Source organism: Tamandua tetradactyla, chromosome 12, assembly GCF_023851605.1.
Source record: "Tamandua tetradactyla isolate mTamTet1 chromosome 12, mTamTet1.pri, whole genome shotgun sequence".
Lineage (NCBI taxonomy): Eukaryota > Metazoa > Chordata > Mammalia > Pilosa > Myrmecophagidae > Tamandua > Tamandua tetradactyla.
The window spans coordinates 41,871,800-41,877,799 of record NC_135338.1 but is presented as its reverse complement, the minus strand read 5'-3'; the positions used below and the strand labels follow the sequence as shown (position 1 = coordinate 41,877,799).

The 6,000-nt window shown below is 36.6% G+C and overlaps 1 long non-coding RNA gene across 2 annotated transcripts in view; it reads right to left on the bottom strand.

Moving 5' to 3' along the window:
• Positions 1-1,797: 1,797 nt before the first annotated feature.
• Positions 1,798-6,000, bottom strand: part of LOC143651488 (uncharacterized) — a 33,877-nt gene continuing 29,674 nt past the window's right edge. For both annotated transcript variants that reach the window (XR_013159972.1, XR_013159974.1), the window contains one exon: positions 1,798-2,047. This is a non-coding gene — a long non-coding RNA (uncharacterized LOC143651488). The remainder of the gene's footprint in view (positions 2,048-6,000) is intronic.

Below are 6,000 nucleotides of genomic sequence, written 5' to 3'. Positions count from 1 at the left end.
GTGTGGTAGATGAAATTATGTAGCCCAGAAAGGACATGCTCTTAATTTTAATCCACATTACTGTGGGTGTGTAATTATTTGTAATTAGCATCTTTGAATATGTTCGGTGAGTTAGAGTATGGTCTCATCTGTGAATAGGGTCTTCTGAGATCCTATTTAGGTATAGTGTGACTGAGCCAGGATAGAACTTAATCATTATTACTGGAGATGTTACAGACAGAAAGCCATAGGGAAAGGAGCCGGATGCAAGAAGTCAGCAGAAACCAGAAAAGCAGACATAAGGAGAGAGAGATTGTCATGTGACAGGAGGCAAGGATGCAAGCCAAGGAACTCCAAGGATAGCAGTAAGTCATCAGCAGAATTCTGCCAACTCTGAAAGAAACCATAGCCTTGTTGAGGCCTTGATTTTGGACTTATAGTCTCCAAAATTGAGACAATAAATGTTTGTTGCTTGATTCAATCCACTGTATATATTTGTCACAGCAGCCTGTCAAACTAAGACACCTCAAAAATAGTGCATATGTTCTCCTTTTAAAATTGGACAATTATATTTAGTCTGTGTGTAAGTGTACTCCTTAGCGTACTTATACTTTCTGAATAACTTTAGGAAATAGTGTTTCAATAGTATTTAAAATAACCAATATGATGTTACTGAATAACTCAACCTTTCTCAAAGTAAACTTAAATTTACAACCTCAACTAAATATATGTGTGCTTACTTAGCTGATACTTATACAAGGGACATAACTTCCACAGTGTACAGTAATAGAATCTGTAACTTTTAGTAGTGCACCTGGCCATGTGAAATAGAAGTACACTTTTTGACCTCCGTTGAAGGTAGTGACTACATGAGCAAGATATAACCACTGTCATATAAGTAGAAGTAATATTTAAAGCGTGGACATTAAGAGAAAGTTAGCATAACCCATCCTTACTCCCTCCCCCAGGATGGAATGTAGATGTAATCTTGGAGTTCTAATATACAATTGGATCATGAAATGTCATTGGAAATATAAACCTTACATTTGTGTTTCAGAAACACAAAATCCAAAGTTCCTGATACTTGGGAACCTCTATGAGCACTCCCACACAACCACCAACCCCCAGATTGTTAGGTAATAAAGAAACAAATGGTTAATAAATTTCATTTAAACTACTTATTGCAGTTATCAATCACTCCCAAATGAATATATTCTTACCTGGTCCAGTATTTTTCAAGGTTTAAAATTTATTTTGTTGACATAGTGAATCTCCTAAGTACAATGTAGAAATTCAATTAAATTATTCATTAATGATCAGTCCAGCTCAGTCAGTATATGCTTGGAGGAAATTTCCCAGAAACATGATAAAATAAACATTCTGGGACTGAACAATTTTTTCACACACTAAGATGCACCCACATTTATACCAGCTGATTTCTTACAAAATTGAGGCCTGTTTTTTTTTGTCTTCAGTCTGATTTCTGAAGTTGTGAATATTCATGCATTAAGGATTTGCATCTCTTTTGCTCCATGTACCATTTATCGCTGTTACTTACCTGATTTTTACAGGCAGAATTCACCATCACATATCTGCATTCCCATAGCATTTTATAAACCTCTTTCATAATTGCATTTACTACATTATAACTATATTTGATGTTTCTAGATCTAACTTGTCTGTTATGCTGTAAACATTTCAAGAGAAAGAACAATATTCTGTTCACTTTTTTGTTTTCAGCATTTCATGCAGAGAATATACTAGACTCTGTGGGTTTTCCATTGCTGCTTTTCAAGTCATACAAACTTAGTGGTTTAAAGTATCAGCATTTATTATCTCACCCTTTCCATGGGCCAGAAATCCAGGCTGCTTCAGCTAGATTCTCTGCTTATGGTCTCATTGGTCAAAATCAAGTCGCCCAGGCTCCACACTCTTACGTGGAGTCTCTGGGGAAGTGTACACTTCCGAACTTCTTCATGATGTTGCAGAATTCAGTTTATTATAGTTGTAAGACATGACTGAGGTCTCTTTTCTTTGCTTGCTGTCAATCAGGGGCTGTAATATTTACCTATTCAAACCAAAGATGGTGTGTCAGTTCCTTCATGCTTTGAATCCCTTTAACTTCCTTTTCTACCATTAAGCAGAGAAAATTCTTCCCTTTTAAAGGGCCCATTTAGATTAGACCCAAGCATATAGTATCATTTTTGCCATGTACTATAACATAATCAAAGGAAGGATATCTCATAATTTTCACAGATTCTACCTACATTCAAAGGGTAGAAAATTATATAGAGTGCAGGACATTGGGGGGCACTGAGGTCATTGTTAGACTTTTACTTACCTTATAGACATAAAAATGCATTTAATAAGAGAGTGGACATCCATATTTTGAATTTTTCTTAGCATAAAAAGACACTAAAATATAAATGTTTTAAACCTTGTGTGCATTTTTCTTTCCCAAACAGCTATAAGCACATGGACAAATTTTCATCTTATAGTATGTTCAGTATTCAATTATCGAGGCCTTGGGAGTTTTAGGGACATGTCATTCATTACTAATTGAATCAATTGGAAAGATAAGAAGAGATGAAAAGTAAGAAAGATTGAAAGAAGGAAGGAAAAAATAGAGAAAGAAAGATACTGATCACCGCCAAACTTGAAATTTGAGTGTGAAATATATTTCATGCTGGATGATCTCTTAAGAGAATATTTTTAGAATTTCAGAGCTGATTGAAAAAACTAACTTACATAATATGCAGTAGCCAGTATCTGTAACTTTTGGTCAAGTCATTGAGGGATAGCTCCTCTCCTTAACTCAGCGATATTTAGTTTGTGTTTCTGTAACTTTACTTTCAGAAGTCTTCCTGGAGGAAAGCCAAGATACTTCAGTCTTACCAAGTTCCAAGAAATGTCAGCCTGTGGTGACCTAATTTTTAATGCAGATAATTGTCTATTCCAAGCCTCTTGAACCTGCCACATCTCCTTTCTCTTCTATCTTCATAGCAGCTGCCTTGACAAGTTGGAAAACCACAATGTTCCCTAGTTCTTTTTACTATGAATTTTCAATCCCAGTGATTCGTGAATTGACCATTGTAAATGTGTGTATGTTCAGATGTCAAAATGCAACAACCTCTTCAGCCTAAGGTTGAACAAATTGGTGATTCCAACTGCCTTCTAGTGGAAGGACCCAAGGAATAGGCTTTTCCAACCCAGGGCCATGCAGATGGAGAATTATGTATTGTCAGGTTCTCAGAGTAAGATCTGGAAGGGAGGAGTGCTGTCACTTGTTAAAGCCATTGTCCATGGCTCTTGGGAAGTCCTTGTGGGAAGAATCTCAGCCAAGTGTAATGAAAAGAGTGTAGGCATTGACACAGAGTAGAGATGGTTTTAAACCTTAGCTGCACTCTTGCAAGGCAGCTGTTTGACTTTGTACAAATTTCATTTCCTCTCTAATAATAATTTCCTTTATCTTACAGTAATAATGTCTACAGTGTACAACTGCAGAGACAGTTATAGCAAAATAGAGTACCTGCTTATAAAATCATAAAATAGTTGCTATTCTTTTAGGAGAACAGTTTTTTTTTCACATTACTGTATTAATTTGTATAAAAATTTGTATCTTCAGCACAAAATAGCTCATAAATAAGGGATAAACATTAGAAGTACCCAATTTTTCCTTGTGAATAAATTATATTTTTTAATTCTGAATCCAACATAGCATCCATTAAAACCCATAGTACAAAGAAATACAAAGATCTTGGGAATGTAAAGTTATAGATGTTTTTATCTTTAATAAACCTCTGAGCAGATGAAATGAGGAGAGACTGCTCAGCTCACATAAGCTATTTGCTCATTAGAGTATCAGAGTTACAGATTTTTCTCTTTACTCAAGAAGATCACATTTTAGCATTTTGCCAGGGGGGTGATAGAGAAAAGAAGTAACTGTATTATAAAAGACAAGTGCAATGAGAGAGGTTAGAATGCAAGCAAAGTGCAGAGAAGAGAAGCCTTTTCCAATCATCTAGACTCTGCGTTAAGATCTCATACTTCCACTAACTTAGTATTAATGACACTTTATTGTAATTCTGTATATCATTTCTCAAGTCCCCATGAGACCGTAAAATGCATGCGGGAGAAGCTTTCTATCTTGTTTATTACTGTAACAATAGTTTCTAGAAGTGTGCCTAACATGGTAAGTGCCCACTTAGCTCCTATCTGTTAGATGAATGACTAAATGAGCATGGGGTAAAGAGATACAATCTGTGTTGGTCCTGGAGGAATGAGTAGAATTCCAGTGGGTGGGGAGGATGGTATAGTTCAAGCAAGGACTTAGAGGGACAAAAGTGGCCATTGTGTCTGGGGAGTGGCAGATAATCCTAGGTGAATTACCCATAGAACATGCGTGAGAAAGAGGTGAGAGTCTAGGCACTTCATTCATAAGGCAGAGGAAGTTACCCTGTGAAAGTCTAAGACAATTGTGACTACCTTGAATAAGACCTATAAGGTCTTATCAATCCATTTCCTAGGGCAGTGGATGCTTACTCACTCTACAAGCACTTAACTAAAAGGGCTGCAAGACTGTTCTAGGACAAAGAAGACCTCCAAGAGGCCTTCTGTTGCTACCTCTAAAGCTGGCACCTCTTCCTAAAGGCACAGCAACCAAACCAAACCAATGACAATGACAACAGCAAACATTGTATATGGACAAAAAAAAACAAAAGATGGTAAACAGCGGTGATGAATTATGTAAATGCAGTATGGTTAGGCAAAGGTGATTTGGATATATAGAGATTATAATTGCATCAGAGTTCAATGATATTTTGCAATGTAAGAGCATAATTGCTTTGATGTACATATATATATATATACAAAGTAGAACAGAAGAACATTGCCTACCACAGAAAACAAACCTAGACTTTTCTGTCAAATTCTGTCTAACTCCTCAGCCACCCACATCCATATCTACAATTCTGCAGAGCTGGACCTGCTGGTCTCCCTCCAGTTTTCTCAACAATCTTTGATGCGAAGTAGGTGATATTTAACAACATAGCATCCCCTGACCTAAGACACTGATACTACTCTATTTTGTCTCTAAATTAAGTCTATTCTAGTCACCATGAAAATGTTTCTGAGGATAACATAGTGCCCTGATCCAGAGTCTGGAAAGCAGTCGCATGTGAAAATAATTGACCCCTATAATCACCTCCACTCCTGATTCTGTGTGACCACATACCTGCCTCCCTTGTATGTATGCTATCCACTATCCAGGGCTCTCCTGAGACTACTCGGAATTCTGTCTACTCAGAATTCTGGTCCTCATTTGAAATCATGATCAACTGCTCTGCTCTCCAGACTTGTGCCTGACATTGCCGTGGCCAGCTCGCAACAACTATCATCAACCAATCTCAAATCCTTCCTTCTTTTCTTTTCAAGCTATTTTTTTAAATGACACCCAAGTCATAAAACTATACTTGCTTTTCCTGTGAAAAATATGTGTATAGATAGTACCGTGATCCATAAAATATTTAAAGAATTCCTCCAGGTAAATTAATTTATGGACTTTTTGACAATCTGAGCCTCTTTCCAAAAGCATAAAGGTCTTAAAATATTGGGAAAACCTATCTTCTCATGCAATAATATTAAGAATTTTAGCTGAACGCTGAATCCATACGTATATATATTTGACATTAAATATATAGGTTGCTTAAAGACACCAGGAATTTTGAGATGATCTCAACCTATAAAATCCATTTACAAGGGAGTGCAAGTGTAGTTCAGTGGTAGAATTCTCACCTGCCATGCAGGAGACAAGGTTCAATTCCCAGCCTATGCACTTGCCAAGAAAAAAAAAAAATCAACAAAGGGTGCTGCAATAATGGGATAATCACAAGGGAAAAGAATGAAATGTGACCCCCACCATACAGCATACAAAAAAGAAAAAACATTTACACCACTACCCACAAGAGAGTGTGTTTCTGTTTCCTATCATAGAATTCCATGGAATATGTGAACTTCAGTCGT